Below are 26,163 nucleotides of genomic sequence, written 5' to 3'. Positions count from 1 at the left end.
GAGCCATGTTTCATTATTGGACTTCATGATTGTCCATAATGAACAGCATGTTCAAGCATAAGGGTGCCCATGTGAGGCTCTGACATCTGGGAGGGGCTTGGAGAAGGTCCACTACTCCTATACATCAAGATGAGCTAGTTGAGGTGGCTCAGGCATCTGGCTAGGATGCTTCCTGGATGCCTCCCTGGTGAGGTTTTCCCAGGCATGTCCAATCGGGACACGCTGGAAGGACTATGTCTCTTGGCAGGCCGGGGAACTTCTTGGGTTTCCCCCAGAGGAGCTGGCCCAAGTGGCTGAGGAGAGAGAAGTCTGGGCCTCTCTGCTTAGGCTGCTGCCTGCACGACCCAACCCCAGACTCAGTGGACTCAATGGCTTAGTGGTAGAAGTGTCTGCCCTGGGACTGGGAATGGGTCCAAATCCACTGTTGGGTCGTATCAAAGACCTAAAGAATAGGACCCAATGCCTCCCCACTTGACACTCAGCATTACGAGGTTGGATTGGGGGGGTTAAACCATCCAATGGTTCCCAAGCGCGGCCACAGCTGCCGCTCACCGTTCCCCCAGAAGGTGGGTCAAATGCAGAGAACAAATTTCACACACCAGTGTGACACCTAGTGGGAATTTTACCTTTAATGTTTTGAAACATAAATAAAAATGTCAAAAAGAAGTGAGTAACTCTGACAGCCACTGAACTGCTGTGGCTGTGCAGCTAGGTCAAAGCATCAGTAAAAGGTCAACAATAACCCAAAAGCAGCCGCACGTACTGGTATCCAGCCAAAAAGTGTACCAGTGATTAAAAAGCTGCATTAAAATAAACAAATGAAAATAAAAAGTGCATTAAATCAAACCAATATAGGAATGCTGACCCTAATCTGCTTATAATCCTTTTTGATAGAAACGTTTCATTGCTGCTAGCTGCAGACTGGCCAACGATCCCCTTGATGACCTCACAGTGGGAATGTGAGCGAAAAAAAAAATTTTCTCTGAAACAATTTTCTTTTCGATCATTTGGCTAGGAATGAGATCAGAGGATTGAATTGTTGAGATTTGCTGGGTAACCTTAAAGTAAAATAAAAACCATGAAGCCTACCTTGTGGGTGGACATCACTTAGATGACTAATCACATACTTCAGTATAAAATACCTTCTATCAGGTGTTTCTCTTCTTCACTAAACCAAAATCAAAATCCGAATTGCCTCATTAGCAGGTCAAGGTAGCAAAAGATCATCTAATCACTCATTTGTTAGAATCAAATGTGTTGATGCAGAAAAACCCGTGAGACTTGATGGCTGGTTGCCCTCAAAGCCCAGTGACCACTGACTTAGGTCATAGTTTCTATATTGGGGCAGCAGTAGCTCAGGTGGTAGAGCGGTTGCCTCATGATCGGAGGGTCATGGGTTCAATTCCAGCTCCCGCCAGGGGTATCCTGCTGTTGTGTCCTTGGGCAAGACACTTCACCCAACTTGCCTGTGTTAGTGGTGGTCAGAAGGGCCGACGGCACCAAATGGCAGCCTCGCCTCTGTCAGACCTCCCCAGGGCGGCTGTGGCTACAAGTAGCTTACCATCACTAGCAGTGTGTGAATGTGAGAGTGTGTGAAAGCGTCTTTGGGTGTCTTGAAAAGCGCTATATAAGTTCAATGCTTTATTATTATTATTATAAAAGCAACGCTGAAGACCAAACATTGGACGAGGAGCATTACGGACCACTGAGCATGTAGCTTAGTTAAAGTGATCAGTAAAAACAAAAGCATACAGGAAAAAATGCAAAGGTCGATAACTGGCAAAAAAACGTAAGTTACCGGACAAAGCTAGAGAATAATATGTATTATGTTTATATTTAAAACTCAGTTTGTTTCTTTGTTTGATTATCTTTGGTTAAATGTTTGATTTTAAGACAAGGTTCTGGGTCTGTGCTGGGGTTTCCTCCCACTGGGATGTGTCTGGAAAACCTTCCAAAGAAGGGAACCAGGAGGCAACAGGACAACACGAGTCTGCATAACGATGCAGAGATGAAGTTTACAGGGCACGATGAAAACTGATGCTCAGGATTTCCTTCTCATTGGATTAGAACAAGAACATCACTCCATCAAAGTGAGGAAACTGGGTGATTGATTCACGGATTGATGAAAAACAACATTATGACTGTTGAGTCTTGTGATCGGCAAAACATCCGCTGGTGGAAACTAAAGAGCCGTGGTGGAAGCAGTGCTGGGAAAGTTCTGGCAGTTACTTGGAATATGTGACCTGAAGGTCAGACATTTTTAGTATCTCTATGATTTTAATGAAACACATCAGAAACAAAAGGCACAAAACAGAAAAGTTGTAAAAAAAAATAAAAAAATAAACATTCAGTGCATCAACTGTGAATAAATCCCAAGGCTACGGAATTTTCTTCCAAGAATTTGTGAATGAAGTTCTTGTTCAGTTTGACATTGAGGCGTGTTTAAGGTTGTCATTGAGTCTACAGTCTCATTCACTTGTGCAGAACCAATACTTTATATAGAAGACTGAGGCTTTCCACTCTTTACTGCTTAAGGTGTCTAGTTTCCATTTTACCCCACACACAAGTTCAAAACCTTCTTGTTCTCATCTATCTAAAGTTCTACTCATAGTATGCATTTATGCACTTAAAGTGATATTTTTATTCATGTGTCAGTATCAGAGGGGATCTGTTGAATAGATGTTGTCCTCCATTAAAGGCGAGCCTTAAAATAAGCCTCATAAGATAAATAAACTAAATCAGTGTCGATAATAGCTGCTTTCTTCAGTAAAGGTTGGTTTATGCGTGACGCGTCCGCGAGGTCCGCACGGCTCCGCGCGGAAAAGTTGCGTCATTTTGCGTCATTTTAACAACCACGCCCCTCCACCGCGTCTCCGCACGGCCCAAGATTTCCGCAACGCGCACCTCGGAAAATTTCTAACCACGCGGACGGTCGGACGCGGAAAATCATGGCGGACCGGCATGGCAGAGGTTGGTAAATACAGACATTTCTATGATTCAGCTCTCAGAGATCACCGTGATCAACATGTTGTTAATAATTCTTGGAGAGAAATAGCTCGCACTGTCGGAAAAGACGAGGACGCTGTTAAAAATGCTGGAATGCCATGTTGTAAACAGTAATTTCTACTTCTACTATGGTGTAGTGTTGGATGCATGCTGTAGAGCTCCATGCTGCCCCCTACAGTTTGGGAGAATGTTGGCTCACCGCAGAGACGAGCCGCACAAACCATAAACGCTGCGAGTTGTGAAGCGCGTTCCAGCCGCGAGCCGCATCACCGCGCGGAAAGTGAATGCGTCAAGCATAAACCAAGCTTAACACTTCTGTTTCAGTGCATCACCATTGGAAACACACTCAATTCAATTCAATTCAAAAATACTTTATTAATCCCAGAGGGATTGCTGTAGTAGCTCAGAATAATAATAATAATCAAGTCATCAAAGAGTTGTTGTACATTACAACGGCTGTTGGCAGGAAGGATCTCCAGTAGCGGTCAGTGTTGCAGCCAAACTGAAGAAGCCTCTGACTGAAGACACTCTTCCGTTGTCGGACAGTCTTGTGAAGAGAATGCTCAGGGTTGTCCATCATTTTCTTGATTCTCTGGAGAATCCTTCTTTGCATGATCTCCTCCAGTGGTTCTGAAACTGCCGAAACTCTGGCTGAGTTTCTGACTGAGAAAGGGCTTGGAGTTCCTCCATCTTGTTGGCCAGTGATCTCACATTGCCCATTATGATCGATGGAAGAGATGGTTTGAATTTCCTTTTTCTCTGTCTCCGTTTTGCTCCCGCTCTGCACCCACGCTTCTTACGTTTTAGCTCATTTGGGATTTGTGGCTTCAGTTGAGGTATTATTTCAGCCTTCCCAATGTTAATCAGCTGTTCCCGATTGTAAACCAGCTTGTTGCCATGGTTACGCATCATAACAAATGCTCAAAAAGTGAAAAAAGCTAAAAAAATAGCAGTACAAATCCTCCAAGCTTCACAGCACCAGAAACATAAAAGTAAATTGACCAAAAAAATACAGTTTTCTTGAGAAACTAGAAGAAAAAATGTCCAAGAAAAGGCAAAACTTACATAAAGTCAACAGAGCTACTCCAACATGGCCGCCCAGAGCAGTGCAGTTTACTGGTTATTATAGTAAAACCTGGTGAAAAATCAACACACTGCCACAAAGGTTGGGAACTCTTGATGTTCAATGGATGAGGGTTGCTTTGATTATATTCACGTATAGAGTTTAGGAAAGATGAATAATGTTTTACCATTTCTATAATAGCCTGAGAAAATGGACCCAAAGAGCTTTTTTTCTCTCCTGTGGCTTTGTCTTGGATTTCTTTTCTTCACACAGAACCTGTTTTGCACCAGAATGAAAAGAAAATGACAACAGTGTCCCCTTTTTTTCTCGTTGTATTTAATGTTACTCTGCCTTTGAGGTCCTGATGAGTGAATCGTGTGAGTGAAAGAGCGGGGAAACATCAAACGTGTCTTTACCTGCCTGCTAGAAAATGGAGCTTCACTTCTCAGCTTTTCTGAGCTTCACAATGTTTCGAGGTTTTAATGACAAACAAACAAACAAAAAAAGAAAAACGCAAACAACAAACATGAAAACCAAAAGTTACAATCCGTCAGCCAACTGGAGGCTGGTCTCCAAGGTTACATGTTGTACTTAATCCTCTGAATCCCCATAGTGTGTGTGTGTGTGTGTGTGTGTGTGTGTGTGTGTGTGTGTGTGTGTCCTCAAGCCATAGTTAAACCTCAGCAACATCAGCAGTCATGTCTTCTTTTCCTATTACAAAGGTCCTACTGTGACTCAATGTGTCAGAGTGGGAACTACTGACTGCTACACACTCAGACTCATTAGCTCACTGCTATGTCTTTGTCTTGCACACACACACGCACACACACACACACACACACACACACACACACACACCAGAAGGAGTGAGCTGGAGAGCAGAAACAAGGCAAAAAAACAAATTAAACCAAGTGCAAGATAGACCTTTCATTATAATTACCATATTCAATAAAACACAGATTAGATAAAAGAAGAGAAGCTCTGGCAATGAGGAAAGGTTGGTGTGTGTGTGTGCGTGTGTGTGTGTGTGTGGTTCAGTACTTGAGCATATTTCTTCACAGACCTAAGCGATGAGTAGAAGATTGTGCATAATTTACACTGTAGTTGTCCAAAGTGGCCACCGTTTCACAGATGGTACAAATTACGGCGGATGTGCTCCTCCACTCAGTTTTGCTCAAGCATCTAAAGTCTCTCTAAAGCACGCAACCTGCAGTAATTATAGCATCCATCCATCCATCCATCCATCTTCTGAACCCGCTTAGTCCACGTAGGGTCGCGGGGGGGGGGGGGGGGGGGGGGGGTTGGTGCCTATCTCCAGCGGTCAACGGGCAAGTAGGCGGGGTACACCCTGGACAGAGAGCCAGTCCATCGCAGGGCAACACAGAGACACACATGACAAACAAACACACACACACACACCTAAGGACAATTTGGACGGACCAATCAACCTAACAGTCCTGTTTTTGGACTGTGGGAGGAAGCCGGAGAACCCAGAGAGAACCCACGCATGCACAGGGAGAACATGCAAACTCCAAGCAGAAAGATCCCAGGCCGGGAAGCGAACCCAGGACCGTCTTGCTGCAAGGCAACAGCTCCAACCACTGCACCACTGCGCAGCCCATTATAGCATCCAATCCAATTTTAAACTATTTCTGGGCTTTGGCTCTTAGCTTCCTGTTTGATGTTGGTCAATTATTCGTAACTTGGTTAACTTTGCAGGTAAATCCAGTCGCCTAAACGCGTGCAGAAGCAAGGGTGATGTCGTTTTAACATGTAACCGCCATTTTTAATTAGATTATGACAACCAATCCCTAAAGAATATTAACACTGTCATATGTTAGCTTCTTGAGTCATGGGATGAACAACAAAGGAACCTCTGTAATTGAATACTGCACCCACCATGTTAGATGCTTTGGTGCAGAAACATCTTGTTTTTCACGTTTTCATTGTCACAGTGGTAACAGCATAGCAGGCCATCTTCAGATGGATTAGAGCTGCTCTTTGATATTCAACAGATCACTTTATTGGTGGACAGTGTTTCTTGTCATCTACTGACAGCTGAGAATAAAAGGGAAGCTGAAAAGAGCAGAGAGGCATGACGACTCTAGAAAAACAGACGAGACGAGCGATAGAACCTCCTGCTCCTTTTCTGTTTTAAACATCGCTTTCAAGGACTTTATTTTTGAATCTGTAAAGTTTAAGGCCATACGACGAAATGTCGGAAAAGTTACATGTGTGATTGCAAGATTCTGCCTTCTAGCTGTTATTGTGGGCGGCTCCGTCCACATTTTGCTCTTTTGACAAAATATAAAGTCGTGTTAGAAAAATGCATTTAATTTGAATTACGGTAATTTGCAAATGCCAGATGTGAACATCCTGTTTTCCACTTAAAAAAGAATATTTTAGGAGAGACAATTATCCAGCAAAGAGAGTCTAACAATGTGTCTGGGTGTTGGGGAGATGTTAAAGGTGTCGAACACTGAAAAGGCTATTTTAAATGATCATGTCTGATTCTAACAGATTACTGTGGGTGTTTCATCCAGTTGAACATGAAAATAGTCTCCTACACCTATCTCCTGCATTAGCTTCTGATAGAAAACAGACGGTGAAACTCTAGGATTAGAAAATCCTGACAAATCTACGCCACCCTGTCACTCAACATTCATGGACTCACCCATCGGGACTCACGACGAGGAAGGCTGTTGTTGGTTTGGCGTCCAGGAAACAGCAGAGAAGATCTCAGCTAGTGGAAGCTAACTGTTAGCATTAGCAACTCCACAACACAGCAGGACTCCTCCAGGCTCGTGTTATTAGTGGAGATAAGACATCAACGTTGCAGAAAAACATAGTCAGTGCTAGAGTTGTGATGCTGTTAGCCAATCAGAGGCGAGATGTCCAAACATCAGGAAATAAGACTCCAGATCCTGTCGTCTGATCTACTCTGTGTCATGGTCTGTGCAGAGCTAACACCTGTTTGTGTTGAGTTTCTCTGTGTGCAGGTGGGTGTGTCTAGAGAGCAGCTGCTGTTGATCTCCTCATCAGTGGTCAGGGGATTTAAGGAGTGTCGGGAAAACACATCAGCGCTGGATGATTACTCAGTATTGGGTAGAATTCTCGCCAGAACCTTGCCTGTCTTGTTTATCTCCTGCTTACCTCGTTTCGATCGTGTTAATCTGCCCTGTTACCTCCGACCTCCTCAGGTACCTTCCATTCATCTGCCAACTTCCACCACCAAGCAAAAGAATCATCATCCTGCTCACCAGCCCGTCGCTCGCCCCTGACCGCCTGCTCTCCAACCCCCACCTGCCATCAGTACAACCTGGACTCTGGTGCTCAGCTCCCAGCCATTTCCTCTGCCTCTCGCCCGACCGACTCAGCCAGCCTTGATGTGCCCTCCTCTCAAACCGTAAGACAAAATCTCATTACCTTTTGTGCCCGTTGTCCTGCAACTACTCACTCTGGTTTTCTGCTTCAGAACTTCATCAGAACCTCCCGAATCCCGATCTACATCTGCATCACTCATCCAACTTAAATAAATAATTTTACTTACCTTCTGCCTGTGTGTGATTCTGCATGTCGTGGGTCAAAAGACTTCAACCCAACATGACACTCTGATGTGGCTCACTTCTAGTTGCTGGAACAGGTGCACCAGAGCTTTTTTCCACTTACAAGGCATCCAATCCTACTAGAGACCGCTGCAAAAATATTGATTAAAGGAGTCAAGCTCACCTTTAAGAAAATCACCGACAGTAAAATATCACATTCATCTTACTGACTTTACACCTCTGAATATAAATTCCTGGGATTTGGCAAGACAATACTGTTTTTACAGGCTAAGATTCAATCAAGTAAACAATGATGCAACGGATCATTCTCTCAATATTTGATCATGGTGATACCACTCACAGATCAGCATCCAAAAGTTTTCTCCATAAGCTTGATGTTCTTTACCACTCTGTCATCCCGTCCGTTACATACTCACCACTTTATTTTCTTCTCCTAACATGCACACTCGTCACAAAATCCACTGGTTTATGCTGGTAAATAAAACTCTTCCAGGTTTGTTTCCGCCTTAAAGCTGGTGCACCTTTCATCTCCTGCATGTAAAACTTGACCTGCAAATCTTATTTTGTTAACGGTTCCTAAAAGTGCTTCTGCATTAGGCCGGGGACACACCGGCCGCCGAAGCGCCGGGAGGCGAAGCGCTCACGAAATTCGGCCGCTGCTCGCTGCTTCTCAGTTCAGACCAGACGCTTGTTTCTCTGCTCCGGTCGAGGCGCGCCTCGTAGTTTTTCTTTGAACCACTTGGTGTCCTCCATTTCCTCTCCGCCTTTTCTCTGCTCTTTTCCTCTACACCCCCCTCCCCCTTGCTGTTTGTACGTGTGTGTGTGTGTGCGTGTGTGTGTGTGTGTGTGTGAACCTATGGTGTGAACCAGTTGTTAACAACTGTCCTACGACTTTCTGCCTCTCTGTCCTGTTTGCTCCGGTTGAAAGACACCCAAAACCACACCCCCTTCACGTGGTCTCACACACACACACATACAAGTTCGCTGTGTGTGTGTGTGTGTGGTTTTTATGCAGTGTCTGTTTACGAACACATTTGACTATCGCGGAATTGTATTTTGAAATACTTTATTTCGTTAAATTTACCGGCCTGCCTCTTATGTCTAGGTTTGACTTCCTGCCAGAATTGACGCGGTTCACCCGCGGCTCGCGAAAAAAATAGAGCAGACGCCAAAACGATCGCTGCACGGCGCGGGCTGGAGCGCCGGCGCGCGGCTCTTCGCAGCGCTTCCGCGCCCCATGTGGTCTATAGAATAGAATAACAAGGGCGTCGAATGAAGGCGGTCCCCGTTTCGCGGCGCTTCGGCTTGCTGTCCCTTCAGTGTGCTGCAGCCAAGAGACTGGAATGACCAGAAAAAAACCCTAAAACTGGACACACTTATCTCGAAGGCAGCGTTCCAATCTGGGATCAGAGATCATGTTAAAGATATGCACGGCTGTCACTTACACTGATCCATGGCAGCTCCGTTGTTTATAAAAGCGTTGTGTGGTGTAATCATGTATTTGTGGGTTTTGTTGTATATTTATGTAATTTAAACTTTTTTTTTACAGCCCCACTTCCTTCCCTCTCAGAAGGCATTGCCTTGTACCAGGCCACAGTTGTAGTGAAGGAGAACTGCTTGCTTTATGCGTTTGTGGGGTTTTGAGACGTGGCAGTGTGCCTGATTACACATCTGTTTTATAGGTGCCGGTCAGTGAAAATAAAAGTGGTAAAAGTAATAGTTCAGAAAACGACCGGCCTTTTGTTCTGGCTAATTTACTAACTCTAAAGAGTTTGAACCAGTTCTGCTGGGGAGAACTTTAACCCTGTCAGAAGTACACACTCTCAGTTTGGGTTAAAGGAGGACACAGTACAGATGTGTGTATTTATGAGCTCAAGGAAGTAGTAAATCAGTATACAGACAACCTAATTCAGTGTTTGTGATTTCATAGTGCAACAAAAACCCTTCATCAAAATCTTTATGGGAAATGTACCCTTTACTAAGCGGTGCGTGCCCTCATATCCAATCTAAATCTCAAAATACTATGAAAACCAAACAACGCAGGTGGAATGGTGTAGTTGGGGGGTGGGGTGGGCATAGAAAACCCACTGTTTCCATTCCTAGGAATCGTTTCCCAATTCCCTTATCAATTCCAGTCATCGCCACGCACATTGTGTAGCTTACGAATTCATTCAGAAGGACACATGGCGTCTAAGCAGCACAGACACTCAGAAGCGTGGTTATACTTTATGAGAAATGGTGACAACAGAAAGTAGATATTTCATCAAAGGGAATAAACAGTAAGAATATGCAAAAGCACAAAATACGCGACAACTTAAAGTGAGTGTTGCGTTTTTGACTCACTCCAGACTAGTGAATCTCGACCTAGCAGCAGCAGCGTTTGCGCGTTCTCTCCCATTATTACTGCAACTAATCCACCAACACTGCCCATCGTTTGGCTTATTCATGCATCTCCACACTAGCAGATTCCAGGAACTTAAAATCTGACCTGTGGTGAGATTTTTCCCATCTTGCAAAAGCTGCAGCAACACAAACAACAAGATGAGTCTGCCTTCACAAGGAGCATGAAGGAGAACGTTTACAAAGATCTTTCCAAATGATTCCAGGTGCAATTGATGATTTATCATTAATAAAGCAACACTTATAATGCAGTTGTGTTGAGTGTTGTTCAAAAACAACGAATTAAACAAAACTTGTGTTTCCAGAACGGTGCAGCATCAGGGACAGCGACATTCTAAAGTACATCTGGTATTGCACAAGTACTGAACACATACTGAATACTGTACTGATGTTATTGTGTGCCAGGGTAATGCCAGTACCAGTTAAACTGAGGAGTTTTACACTCTTACTGAAGAGGGGATGAATGACTTATGGTTGCGTTCTGTTTTACATCTGGAATGCCTGTCTGCCTCTGAAGGAGCTGTCCATGGTTGTTGTAGTGCGATGTCTATCACTCACAATGACATTGTGACATCATAGGGTACCTCTTAGCCAATAGCGATGGCAGATTTAAATTCAAATGTAGTGTAGAGTTTTTACCTGACAACGGCACAATGCTGACAGTTTTAGGCAGAAAATTAAAATATTAACTAAAATGCACTAAAGTGCAAAACTAATGTTTACACGTGTCTGCAACACGATTAGATATGTACTTATATAGTTTATCAGGAAAAAAAAAAGCTGATTTGGGGGTGACTTGCTCTTTAAGCAACAGTGCAGTTACATGTGCATTGACCGACATGAGAGTCAATCCAGGTTGATCTTATTGTAATAAGCTAGGAGTCTTTATCCTATTTTACATCTGCTTCTCAAATAAAGTCAGTTCCACACTGGTACAGTAGGTGGCGATATGCCCCTTTTCATGTTGGCATTCTTCCGGTTAGCTTATTATAGCGACACAAGCGGTAAACAGAGGCCGGCAGGGTTGAAGCAGATGGAGTTGAAACAAGATATACACGATGGCTGAAGAAATGCCCGACAACAACAATGGTGCAGCACAGCTTATTTGGTACGTACTGTCCTGTTTTGTCGTGTTACGCGTGTTGCTTTGTGACGACGATCTTGTCAGAAGATCACTTTCGTAATCTTGTCACTTTTGTAATGCAAGCGTTTTACATGCATTAAAAAAATGATGTGAGTCCTTTGAGGACAATACTTTGGTTTTCTGAATGTGACTTTGATCTGTCAGGCTTTTCAAATCCTAGAACAGCGGTTGGGAACCTTGGTCCTGGAGAGCCACTGTCCAGCATGTTTTAGAGGTTTTCCTGCTTCAACACACCTGATTTTAAAGGGACATTATGGAAGTTTGACAGCCAAAACATGTATAGAAATAATAAATGTCTTCTTCATACGTTCTCCTGCAACGCCCTGGTCCTGTAGAATGAGCCCTGGCATTTTTACTGTGATTGCCTGTTTTTCTGTAAAATCACAGAAAAAGAGAGATGCTCGGGTCGAGCAGGCTGCTTCATGCGCGTTCACGCTCAGGCATCGCCCGTAGCATTTGCTATCCGTAGCTTTAGTAGCAGAGAGAGAGGCAGTGCCACTTTGTCGCTGTTCCTAACGCCTAGTGACAAAGCTAGCTACATTTCTGAGGACCCTTAGCTACTTTCTGTAGAACTTTCTTCTAGATATTTCCTGCTAATTAGCAACAAAATAGCCATTTTCACTCCGAACCGTTCTTTGGTTTGACGTTGTTTCAGCTGTCATCAAGGATATAAACGTTACAGATACAAAGGATGTCACTGGTGCTTTCACCTAGTAAGATGTCTGATTCCCATGTAGAAGACCTGGGTTCGATTCTGGATGTGAACATAGTTTATTTAGAGTTTCTTTTTTACATTAATGGTATATTTTTTTACAGTAAGATGCCCAAATTTTTATTTGAGACTCGCCGAACGGCATTGAATTCACAGATAAAAAAGATGTGGGTTCAACTTTCATTTTGGAACAATTTTTCAAGCAAGGGAAGGGAATGATCTGAGCATGCAGGAGGACTGACCCATCATAAACCTTTGTCGGCTGTGCTGAAGAGAAAGGTACAGAACCAAATTATTTAATTAATTAGCTGCACACGTTCTCCTGTCCTCTGTCCTCCGGGCCACACACACACACACACACACACACACACACACACACACACACACACACACACACACACACACACACACACACACACACAAGGGACTGTCTCAGCTGTTATTTTCATTAAGGAGTGTGCACGTACAGCATGTGCGCCTCCTGCGCGAGCCTACTATTGAAGCTGCCGTTACGCTTTTGGCCTGAGGGGGCAATCACGAGCATAAAAATTCAAAACTCCGTAGAGTCCCTTTAATCTACAGGTGATTAACTGGCTTCTGCAGAGCCTGATGAGCTGCTGAACAGGTGACCACTTTGTCGAAGCAGGGAAACCTCTAAAATGTGCTGGAAAGCGGCTCTCCAGAACCAGGGTTCTCTACCCCTGTTAGAGTTTCACCTTCTATTTTCCACCAGAAGGTAAGTAGATAGGTGTAGGAGACTATTTTCATGTTCAGCCTGCATGAAACACTCTGAGTGACTAATTATAATCAAAAATAACCATAAAATGTTTGTTTTTTTCACTGAAGTGCCTCTTTAAACGAAGTCAATGTTGTTTACTGGTGTTAAATAGTTAATGGCAAACGATTGAAACAGGATCATTTTTAATGATGTGTACTTATCAACACTCTTCTCATTATTCACCCACAGGTCCCTGTTCAGGGTGTTTAAAATCTCATTAAAAGGTGAAACTTAGAGGCTGAAATTACACAAAAATGTGGAATAATTACAAAGTTAGTGGTTTGATTTTTCCACACCTCTTGTTTCACTATTATTTTGAACCTTTCCACGAAAGGCCTGAGACAGAAACCACTACCTGACGAGAAAAGCCAGACTGAGCCAGTGTTGTTGCTGACCCACAGAAATAAAGTTAAAAATGAGTTTTCTTTGTAACTGTTTACAGATTTATGCAGCTCAGCAAGTTCAGCACTGTGGGACCGAACAGCAGCTGGACTGCCCCCCCCCCCCCCCCAACCAAAGAAAAAACAACAAAAAAAGGCTTGATTTGAATCATTTTTTTGTCCATAAAACCCTTTAATTGAACCAAAAATGTATTTATGAAATAAATGCTAACATTCTACAGAGTGCTCAAATATTAATATTTACCCTTATATGACCTTGTAATTTTCTAGCGTTTCTGGTGTTTGAGCACAAAAAATGCACAAACAAAATTTCTTACAGAAATATTATATCAGACTGGTAAAGTTTGTAAGCAAAAATGTTGAAGAGAGGCAGACACAAACAGTTCTTATCCCTGAGGAGGATAACATACCAACCGTCTTACGACCTCGAGTGGTGAAAACGTCATACACTCACAAAGATGAATCAGGCGGTGAAACTTCCGATGGAAATGATCAAGGTCCAGACACAAACCAGGTAGCAGGAACAAGCAGAAGGTACCCAGAAAGGATGAGAAAGAAACCAGAATATTTAAAAGTCTATGTATCAAAAGGGGAGGATTACGATGATCAAGGATCACATATCGACTATTGTTACAGAGCAACATTACATACAACGATGCTATGAGGTCCCCAAATTCTGAAAAATGGAAAGCAGCAATGGATGAAGAGATGCATTCTTTAGTAGAGAATGACACCTACAGTATACCCTGACTGACTTACCAAAGGGAAAGAAAGCAGTGGGGGGTACATGGGTACATGTTCTGAAGAAAAATGATAACGGATCAGAAAGATACAGGGCTAGGTACGCAGCAAAAGGTTACGGTCAAAGAGCTGGACTAGATTATGATGAGACATTTTCCCCAACAGCTAGTCTAACAAGCGTGAGGGTGCTGATGCAGTGTGCCGTACAGGAGAACCTCATTTTACACCAGATGGACGTCAAGACCGCTTATCTTCATCCACCAATAGATCGTGACTTATATATAGAACAACCAAAAGGATATGAGGTTAAAAAGCAACCCAGATGAACATTTAGTGTTTAAACTGAAAAAGTCTGTACAGATTAAACAATCAGGCAGGAACTGGATTAAAACTTTACATGACTACTTGACAAAAGGATTCAGTCAAAACCCTGCAGACCATTGTGTATACCAGGGTTAGGTATACCAGGACAACAGAGAGCGACAAAGCTAAAATACTCATTTGGGTTGATGACATCATTTTAGCCGCCAGTGATGCTACAATATTGTCAAACTGATCAGGTGGTAGCAGACGGAACGACAAAACCGGCAACAAAAACAGCGTTGAAGAAATATAAAAACATTATGTTTGGAAAATAAGAAGTCAGGAATAAAAGACAAAGTAAGAACAAGCCGGGGTGTTAAGAACTGAGATCTACAAAAATCACGATTATTTAATATTGATTTATATTACATTATTATGTTTGTGTTCTCATTTGTTATATCTGTATGCAGGAGGGCTGCCAGAGATTTTGGGCCCCATGAAAAAATATCAAGTTGGGCCCCCTGGGGGGGCTGGAGCTGGGGTTCCACCCTCCCAGATTCGAAGAGAGAAAAAAATATTTTCTATATACTTTATATTAGTGTTTCAGTTTTGCTTAATTATGTAGGTCTACATGCATTCTTACTTATTTACATATCATTTTCACCAACTGTCTCTCATTAAACAGTGAATTTCCTTCAACAGAGTTAGCAATATCACTGCTGGAAAAAGCAGGAAATGCACCTGCTGAAAGGTGTTAATCTCCTTTTCCCTTTTACTCCCTTAGAATGTGTTTATTCATTCTAAAATTTTATTTGATGATAAAATTCAAATTTGGATATCTAATTACATTTCCATGTTGTGTCAAAACTTCATTTTCAGCTGTCTTTCCTCTTGAAATCAAGTATTTCTCACTGACAAAAATTAATGATTCACTCTCACAAGGTGACTTCGTTATTAAGTCTCCATGGCTTCATCATAGACACAAAATGAATAAGCACACAGTTCAAACCGGAGTCAGTTAGGGTTACATAAAATTTTAAAGTTGGACAACTTTGCATGAATACGTATATACTTTGTCCTGACCAAACCTGACATTGGGAAGGTCCAGGCCCTGTACATAATGAAACAGATATATGTTACAATATACGCTATCATTTGTGACTAAATCTTTATCCAAGTTACAACAGTCTTTAAAATTAATGCGCAACAGGGAAAATGCAGCACAGACTCCTGCAGGATATTAGCTGTAATTCTCCATCGTCAATACTAGATTTCGGATTTTATTGTGTTCAATGTTATATTTAGTTTATTTATTACAATTATTAATAGCTTTTGTTTCATTTTTGCTGTCTGATTAATTATTTGGAAATTACTGATTTTTGGTTTGTGTTCTAAAAGCTATTGTACATAAACAACTTACATCTTGTAAAACCTCCCATAATTCAGTCAGATTCAAAACATTTCATTTCAAGGTGTTTAGTAGATGAAGAGTTTTTTTTTCTTGTATGGTGCCTTCCAAAAGGTGCTTCAATAATCTCACAGTAATTTATGTTACATTAACAGACTAAATAACAATGCTTCGACCTGCCCAGCATCAACAACAATTTTTACTGATTGATATTTATAATTGTCATTATGTGGAAAAACAATGTGTTTATTACCAAAAATAGCCTTTTTATATTTCTTTGTAATAGTACTGATAGAGAAGAGAGCCTTAAGTGATTCCCACAGACCCCCTTAAATGAGGCTGCTAGCTAACATGCTACATCGCTCACCTTCTTGAGGTTCATTGGGTTGTGAGGGGACACCTGCTGACATATCATCAGCTGCTGATTCTGGTAGCGACAAGGACAACAACCCATTTACTAGGGCTGGGGGTAAACGATTATTTTTAAAACGATTATTCTGACGATTATTTTATCGAATAGTCGACTATTCTAATGACTATTTAGAAAATTAATCTAATGATTATTTTTCTATTGCACAATTAACAAAAACCAGAAAATCTCAAATAAATTCCTCAAAAAAATTGATAAATTCTTACTGTAAGAGAATAAACACTACAGGCCTTCCATTTTGTATAACACTGCTTTTATTGTGTTGCGGTTGGTTATGTTCTGGTGACGTGTAGAACTTGGGAGTGCAGGCTGCTGCCTGAGAGGTGGTAGAAGATGGAGTGTCTCCATGCTGCTTTGTTTTGGTCACTTATGTGCGTGAGGCGAGTGGTCTTACGGGTTAAACCAAACTCAAGGTGATATTTTAAACTAAACCGAAAACCCACAACACTCTAAATGTAATAAAAAGGGAGATCTACACCACAAAAAAGATTAACTCTAAACCAAAACGTAACAGCTTATCCCAACGCAAGAAGCTGTTAGCGAAGATGCTAACAGTAGCTTTACTAACATTAAGTTCAAGTTACCAAGTTTAAATAAACCAAAAACACCCAGCAGCAAACAGACCAGCACGGAGGAGAGACTGCTACCACCAAAACATCTCTCCTCATGTCTGAAAGAAGCTCCTTAATGAAGGGAGAAATGCTCCCGGTGATTTTCTACATCTGCGATAGACACGAAGCAGCGCGTCTGACCCCGGAAGTTGTTGTCCGTTGCCGGGAGACGAAGGGGCAAAACAGGAAAATAATCTAGTAGTGGACGGACGTTGTTCCGGGTCTTCGGTATTTGGCGGAGATGTTAGTGAAGGCGGAGAAGAGGGCGAACTACAGGAAAAACAGGCAGATTCCTTTTCTATTTACAAACTCCTGGGGATGCAACAAGTGGGCGCGGTGCGTCGACTTCCGGATCTGACATCGACAAATTTTTAGAATCGAGCCGTCGAATTCGCTACAGCCCTACCATTTACCTTAATTAGATGAAACATAGTTCCTCTCACTGTGGATATCAGAGCTAGCTAACAGGTTGAATTTAACCACTCACTAACTAAACCCACCTTTTTTTGAGAAAAACTGTGACATACTGACGCCCTCTCTTCTGCCTGTCCTCTTTCTCCTTTCTTTCTTCGACCCAGACTTTGTTTTTACAAACTTATTTTTACTGCAGCCTTGGCGCACTCGGCTGTCTGACTGCTGCGTGAGCGAGCTTCGCCTACGCGCCCCTCAGCCAGGTGGACTGTACCATTTTATGCCGTGTGTGTGTGTGTGTGTGTGTGTGGGGGGGGGGGGGGTCAAATTAATTAGTCAAAATAAAGTAGGGACCTCTGAATAAATATACATTTCATAAAGACTAAAAGATTGTTTGTTTAATGTCTTGAATGAGAAAAAATACTGCAAAGTAAAGTACTTGTGATTTTTAAACAATTTTTTCATTCAACTTTTAAACTTTTTTGAGCCCCTGACAGCTGTGGGCCCTTAGAAACTTCCTAATCTTTCACCGCTTTACGGCGCCCCTGTCTGTATGTATATCTTTATCTTTGAATGTTTACATTGTAAATACTTATGGGTTATATTTTATTAACTAATGTCATGTGGTTTAATTCAACCAATGAGATCGCTGTCAGTGACGCATAAAAGATGGCGTGACAGAATAATCCAGTGTTCCCTGATTGAGAAGCTAAGCAGTGATGTGGCTGTATTATTTCCTCCGTCGGCACGATTGATGACTCTGCTAACAAATATTTTCTATGTCCTTTTTTTTTTTACTTGAATTTCATCCTTTCGTCCTCAGCCCTAACAAAACATAATAAAAAATGCGTTTGTTTCTGAGATTTAACCCCATTATTGCCAGGTTTATGCTCAATACCAGAATTGTGAAAAAATGTAAAGCAATTTAAAAATCTATTGATTTTTTTTGTGTTTTATGTCCAGATACCTGTTTTGGGGTTAAACTGTCACAGCCTTGGAGTGTCACAAATGGGCATAAAAATGTATGTTTCTCCGTTTATAGTTTTTGTGTAATTTTTATTTTCTAAAAAAGTCACGATTTTAACTTTAGTACACAAAAAAATGCAAACACAATATTTCCTCATTTAACATGTCATAACTCCCAATTGTTTTACATGAATTTTGTCCTTGGCTTCAGTCCTCACAAAATAAAATAAAATGTTTTAGCGTTCCTGAGCTTTAACACTGCACTCCGGGTCGGGAGAGAGGTCCTACCTCAAGTGGAGGAGTTTAAGTATCTCGGAGTCTTGTTCACGAGTGAGGGTAGGAGGGATCGGGAGATCGACAGGCGGATTGGTTCGGCGTCTGCAGTGATGCGGACGCTGAGCCGATCTGTCGTGGGGAAGAGGGAGCTGAGCCAGAAGGCCAGGCTCTCGATTTACCGGTCGATCTACGTCCCAATCCTCACCTATGGTCATGAGCTTTGGGTAATGACCGAAAGAACGAGATCGCGGATACAAGCGGCCGAAATGAGTTTCCTCCGTAGGGTGGCCGGGCTCAGCCTTAGAGATAGGGTGAGGAGCTCGGACATTCGGGAGGGACTCGGAGTAGAACCGCTGCTCCTCCGGATTGAAAGGAGTCAGTTGAGGTGGTTTGGGCATCTGGTCAAGATGCCTCCTGGACGCCTCCCTGGGAATGTGGTTCGGGCATGTCCTGCCGGCAGGAGACCCCCGGGTCGACCCAGGACATGTTGGAGAGGTTACATCTCCAATCTGGTCCGGGAACGCCTTGGGGTCCTGCCGGAGGAGCTGGTGGAGGTGGCCAGGAGAGGACGGTCTGGAGCTCCCTAGTTGGAATGCTGTCCCCGCGACCCCGACCCGGATAAGCGGAGGAAGACGACGACGACGACAAGCTTTAACACTTTTATTTCTCCCTTTATTGTCAGATGTATGATTATAAGCAGAAATGTAAACAAATGAACAAATATTTAAAAAAATTGTATGTTATGTCCAAATGATTTATTTGGGGGTGAATTCTCAACACATTGGTGTGTCATAAATGGGCATAAAAACATTTACCTTACTTTTTTTTATGTAACACAGTGTTAGTTGTTGCCCCGGTATACATAGGAAAATGTGAAATCTAGTGGAAAACATTAAAAACTCAACATTGCGTCAGCAACTAGCCTGGGAACCCAGACAGAAAAAAAATGATGTTGATATTTTGGCTTATTAAAAAAAAAAAGATTCACATGGAAGCCAATGGTGCAAAAAATTGCACCAACACCATTATCATCACAAAATTATTTAACTGTGTTATTGAATGGAGTACAACAATTTTTCTAATTGTTTTTCGTGACTCCCCTCAAAACACACAAACTCCCAATAAATTAGATAAACTGCATTAGCATAGCCAAAGTTATTCACAAAAGCTAACCTGTCTGTGCAAAAAAATGCACTAAAGACATCTAAGGGTTCATTAAATCACTCAAAGATGAGACTCGTGTAATAAAATGCTAAGACATTTACATACATGCACGATATTTAACCCAAGTAGGATTTTAGCTTTAAGTTCAAATGCTTGTAGTTGGGATAAAAATCTAAAGGAATTAAAAATATAAATATGTTTGAAATATGGACAGCTTGAGAAGGATTTCTTAAACACGGCTGGTATAAAAACAGATTTCTCCCCCAGTTATTAAGACAAATTTCAGAGTATTCTGTAGACTAGATATTTTAGGTTCAGATTTCAAACTTGAAAAGTTTAGACCTTCAAATATATTTCTAATGGAAGATTGTCTTCTATCAAGTCAAACTGCATCCAATTAATCCTCCACCCACCCTCCAGCTCCTCTACTGGCAATATGCATCTTGGATGAACGGGTTCCATCTCCCAGGAGAACTGCATTACCAGCGACAGGTTGCCAAGGATGCTGTGAGCGCAGCTCAGCAGATTATGGCTGTTGGGTACGCGGGGCCTTGCAGCTTGGGACTGGCAGAACAAGCTTTGGCTGCATGGAGATGAATGCACAGCAGAAGAAGGGTCCAAGCAGGCCAGACTGCTCACTTAACTGGAGGTTAATGGGAGAAGGATGGGTACTCCTTCTGTGTCGTGGCCAGCGTTCACTCCACAATAAAATGGAACAGTTCCAGTTCTCACAATGAATAACAGTTATGGGCAGAAAAGCCTTCCACAACATGCATAGGCAGGTGCTGCTAACATCTTCTGTGCCAAGAATTGTAAAAGAATAACTAATCAGTTGAATATTTACTCACGGGCTGCCTTTAACTATCATTACAATACATTCTAATCCGAATCTGGCGTCCTTGAGCCTGCAAGGCTACAACGAAAACTCCCCCCTCAGAAGATAAGTGGAATGTGCCGTCGCTATGGCAACTCAACTCTGTCTCCTATCCCAACCTGGGCGGGACAGCAGGAAGGCTGCTGAAACGTTCCAAGGTCACTGCAACCCTCCAACCCTCAATGCTCCTCCCTCTATCCACACTGAGGTGACATGCGCTGCTTATCGTGGCTGCAGGAACTGAAGTGAGGATAGTCCCAACCCACCACCCCACCTAGTGGACACTTATGTTGTGTGATGTCTGAAGTCTGTTGCATATCTGTCTGAGGTGTTTTTTTGCAGAGCAAAGCTGTCCTCCTGGTGGAGGGTAACTCTGAAGTGCCTTTTTATTCCCTCCACCTGAACCAATCCTCATGTTACCCTCTTATCTCTATTAAGGTAGCGTGACTCGGGTTGCGAATAACCACAGTCACCAGTTATTGTCATGTGTCTTGCCCATGTAATGTCTGATCTCTTAATTGTGTGTACTGAAACTCTGATTTCCCTCTGGGATTAATAAAGTATCTTTGATTTGATTTGGTTTATGTGCGTGATCTTTGTGCTGTCGAGCACCAATGCATCAACTCAGTGCAAAGGCCTCTTCGATGAGACGTCAAGCTAAACAGTAAATTTGTATCCCGCTACCTCCATACCCTTTGTATTGCTGGTTCATCATTATCATTATTATTACTATTATTGTTATTATTATTATTATTATTATTATTTAAAGAACTGTTGATGCTGCCATAATATTAAGATGTTTTTCAGAAAACGTTGCCGGGATAAAAAAAAAAAAGGAATCATTCATCCATGTTTATCTGGTCAGACTCACCCGGTTTTCACACTGCAAGCATCAGCGGAACGGAACGGCGGCGAAGCGGCACCGCTTCAAAAATAATCCAGTTATAGTCTATGGAGTGTTTCAAACCAGCCGCGACGCGGCGATTTTCAGGATCGAGTTCTATTTTTTTCCGCAAGCCGCTTCTGGGACACGTCAATTTCCGCAGTTCACATACTGCAAGACAGGAAACCACACACGGTTTCAGTGTAAAATCCCCAGCTATTTTCAAAATAAAATTCAACATTGCGATGTTATATAGAACTTACGTCAGCACGTGTGACCGAACGGCTTTGTTTCAATCAATCAATCAATCAATCAATCAATCAATCAATCAAAGCTTTATTTATAAAGCGCCTTCCGCAACCCTGTCAGGAAGCCCAAAGCGCTGAACATGGTTCAGTTGAAGGTAAATATATTGAATAAATCAAAAATAAAAGCAATTCAAATTACAAAATAGGTGAAACATTCTGGTACAGGATAAATGTGTAAAACAATGGATTGAGTGAACCAATGAAAACTGTGAAATAAATTCAACATAAAAGAGGGACAAAATCAAACATGTTCTGGAAACGCCAAACGGAGGAGGTGTGTTTTTAGGCGACTTAAAGACTGGCAGAGATGGGGACAGCCTAACTTGTTTACCACCGGTTTCTTTCGAGAAGTGCAACGGTGTGATTCCTCGCGGTGGTTGTGATGTCTCGATGAAGAAGGTGTCGGAAGTCTCGAGGGATTTTAGAATCTCGCGAGTACAGCGAGGCGCAGCGAGGAAGCCGTGACGCAGCCAAGACTCACCCGGTGTGAAAAGGACCGCTTTGAAGTTCGCGAGTGAGCCGCTCCGCTGCCGTTCCGTTCCGCTGGCGCTTGCAGTGTGAAACCGGGGTTAGAGCTGCTGTGCATGCATTTTCTTGGATTCCCACTGTTGCTGTTTACATTTTGAGCGTGTTTGTGTATTTCTGCATCATTATAACAGGTTTCAGTCAGGGCAACATGAGTGAACTGCACTTAATCCAATGCTTGTGCTCAGATTGTGTAGAACTAAACTTGATTCTGCTTCTGTGCAGCCTTTCGCCTGGACACCCAAGTGTTTGTAGTTATGTTTGTTGTGGATCTAGAAATAAACCAGACAAGCACCTCTGTAAGATTTTATTATTCAACACCCCCGCTCTCTGAAAGCCCCTTCCTCTGTGTGCGCGTGGGCATGAGCCTCGATGCATTAGTCCCCTGTGGTGATCCAATCCAAGCTGATTTATTTATTTGCCGCCTAATTTGTCAAACAAGGTCAAACACCTTGGTGACTTAGTTTTTTTTCAAGTCGACTTTAGCCGTTGTTTACGCCTCAGCCAGACACAAAAGGAAGTCTTCTCACAGACAGATACACAGGCTCAAACTCACAACCTGTTAGCTACCAAACATTTGCAAAGCTGTTGGTGGACCCCCGCCAGCCGGGACCCAGCATGTCCTCTTTATACAGTGAAGGAATTTCATGCAACAGCCGCTAAAAGGTCTGACAAACAAGCAGCAGGACTGTAGCGTTCCATCCTAATAAACCTTAATCTTATCCTCAAAAAAGGCATTGTGTGACATGAAATTCACGCATGCTAATCCAGTTACACAATAATATTTTAGTCATACTTGTCTGCATACTTGGTACCATCCATCCCTTGCATTCTTCAGGTTGGATTAACGTGCCCAGGTCTCTTCCGCTGTGGGGTCTCCAACTGTGACTGAAGAAGAACTAATACAGTTAGCCACGGAAGTCTGGCAAGCAGATGCATTCATGAATGTTCTGTTGGACACACACACACACACACACACACACACACACACACACACACACACACACACTGTGCTCATCCCATCAATTTCCGTGGCACTAATGGATAAGCATGCTCAGAGATGACAACAGGACACTACATTGAAAATGACATGATGAGAGACTTTTCCTTCTGATATTTGTGGTGAATCTTACTTTTGTCATGACTGAAGGGTAAAACAGCAGGAATGTTTTCTTTAATGTTGGACCAACGTGGGCAGACATGAACTCAGATCGTGGACCAGGGGCGCAAAGATCCGTGCTGACCACTGAAAGAATAAAAAAGAAAAAGAAAAAATGAGTGTCACCACAGTTCTTTGCTATTTTTTCCCCCAATGGGAGTTTATGATTTTTTGCCCAAGGCCAAAGACTCAAAAAGACAAAATGTGGCAAGGAAACCAGTTTGTCCAAACCAAATTCTTTTAAACTGCTCGGTAGGATTTTAAAATAACACTTTCCTTCTGTCTTGTTCCTGCTGGTCGAAAGTGGAATTACAACTGTCATTTACAACTCTGTCGCAGCCTGCTGTAGCTAGCGCTAACAGCGAGCTAATACTAACATGAGCCAACTAATATTAAAATAAACCACAAAGTAAAAAGATCCACACTGTTGGACAAAAGTAGCATTTACAACTCCAGTAGCAACAAAGCCAGGTCACCATCAGTCCATGATTTCGTGGCCTCTTTTAGCTCCCTCAAACTAGCTTAGGCCGATGACCACTTTGGTTTTAACTCTTTGCTTTGCCTCCAAAGAGACCATGATGTCATCAGGAAAATTAAACTTTTTCTTTTTCTTCTGCTTTTAATTGACGATCTGCAAACTGAAAAAGCTAACTGCTAGCCTTTATATTAACTATTGGCAGAGTGAATAGCTACGAACGTAAAGCAGGTAGAAGACTCCCCTAGGGCACCTACCCAACCCACACACCTGTCAAGTGCAGTTTTTGGTCGGCTGAGGACAATCCAGGGCGATTGTGGTCAAGTTAATGCCAAAACCGCCACCAAAACCCACTTTTAAACGCATAGTGTAAAATGTTAAAACTGTTACTTTACAGCAAATGTTAAGAAAATGTTTACTATCACTATGGCACAAAGCTGCATCATTGCTGAATACGAAAACTAATTTAGAGCTAAAAAAAACTCAACAAATAAAAATAAAAATAACACCTAGCAAATCCCTAATCCTCGGTGCTAAACTGTGTGAGAAATAAACAAATTTAAAGGGAATTTACGGACTTTTGAATTTTTATGCTCGCGATTGCCCCCTCAGGCCAAAAGCGTAACGGCAGCTTCAATAGTAGGCTCGCGCACGAGGCGCGCATGCTATACGTGCACACTCCTTAACGAAAATAACAGCTGAGACAGTCCCGTGTGTGTGTGTGTGTGTGTGTGTGTGTGTGTGTGTGTGTGTGTGTGTGTGTGTGTGTGTGTGTGTGTGTGTGTGTGTGGCGGGGTGGGAGGAGGGAGGGGTTTTGTTTTGTATAAAATGTTCGGTTTAAAATTTGTTAGGAACTAAAAAAAGATCTTGTTTCAAAAAAGGTTTTTACGCAGAAACGAAAATCACAAACCCAACTGAAACAGCTTCAGTGGTTTGTTTGGTTTTTTTTTTACATTTTTTTTTTTAGTCTTATTGTTGTTCCTGGATGTTAATTGCACCATTTCTGTTCTCTGATGTCCCTTTTTTGACTCATTTTGTAATTATTATATTTTTCTAAACATTATTCATTACGAATTACAAACGAGTGACGTTAGAGACCAGTACAGAAATCAGCAACCAAACAAGAACTGCCACATTGTGTGCGTGTTCCCCTTGTCCCACTCCTTGTGTCTTGTCAGTTTTCCCCTGCCCTTGGTTCCAGCCTCTATAACTCCCAATAATTTCCTTCACCCAGAGTCCCAGTTTCATATTTAGTTTACTATGTCTTAGATTTAATTTTGTAACTCTTCAGGTCATTGGTTATTTAACTTTAGTCCTACAGGTTTAGGTTAGGTTTTGCCTTACAGGTTTTATGATTTAGTTTCCTCCTTTACTTTGTTTTGCCTCCCCATTTAGTTAATTAGCCTCACCTCTCATCAGCTCTCACTCCCCACACACCTGCTCCTGAGCTCTTGATCACTGTCCCCCGTGTATAAAACCCTGACTTGTCTCTGTGCTTGTTGGTTCGCTGTGTCTGCGTGAGTGCCTCACCTGTGGCGTGTCTGTTGATGTCGATGCCAAAACAACCAAAACAAAGCGGAGACTCACCTCTTACGTCAGGAAGAATCCGCGTGTTTCGAGCGTTATCCGTTCTTTCACAATCCGTTACTGAAATGTGATGGACAGAAGCTTTTCGCGCCTCACTTTTTTTTTACAGCAGCGGCCCAAAACGATCTAACTCATGGATGTTCTACTTCCTGATCACGTGACGTGTGACGTACGCAGACGAAGATCGGCTTTCGAGCTGAGATGTTTGTTCTCATGGTGCCGGGGCTCGTCCTGTTTCTCCCACAGTAAAAAAAATGCAAATGACGACTTTAGTCATCATTGGCGGTGAACAGAGAGGAGCCAGTTGAGGTGGCTCGGGCATCTGGTCAGGATGCCTCCTGGACGCCTCCCTGGTGAGGCTTTCCGGGCACGTCCAACCGGGAGGAGGCCTAAAGATAGACCCAGGACACGGTGGTGGGACTATGTCTCTCACCTGGCCAGGGAATGCCTTGGAATTTCGCCGGAGGAGTTGGCCCAAGTGGCTGGGGAGAGGGAAGTCTAGGCCTCTCGACTTGGGCTACTGCCCCCGCGACCCAACTCCGGATAAGCGGATGAAAATGGATGGATGGATGGGTTGGATTTAAAATGACGACTTTAGTTGTCATTGGCAGTGAATGAGTTAATAAAATAATGTATGACTGGTGGGGATAGGAGAGGATGCAAAATTGAACTATTTAACTGTAACGGAACGAATGACTCTTATTTTTCCCTTCTTTGCTCAGGACTAGTCTGCATGAGTATGGTCTCAAAGTTTCATGCATTCCTTCTAACCTGCTTATTTTCAGCTCAACAGAAGAATGAACTCTTTTCTTTTAATTAATCAAAGAACACTATTTTAATAAAGCTAACCCATCAAAGTGTTAGTCAATATAAAAAGATGTGACCGACCTGTGAAATCAAAATACTAATTACTTTATTATGATCCTCTAGAATATAAAGGCACTATGACTTTAAGTGTTTCAACAGGACTCA

The sequence above is a fragment of the Nothobranchius furzeri genome, chromosome 6 (assembly GCF_043380555.1).
Source record: "Nothobranchius furzeri strain GRZ-AD chromosome 6, NfurGRZ-RIMD1, whole genome shotgun sequence".
Taxonomy (NCBI): domain Eukaryota; kingdom Metazoa; phylum Chordata; class Actinopteri; order Cyprinodontiformes; family Nothobranchiidae; genus Nothobranchius; species Nothobranchius furzeri.
Note: the sequence above shows the minus strand (reverse complement) of the source record.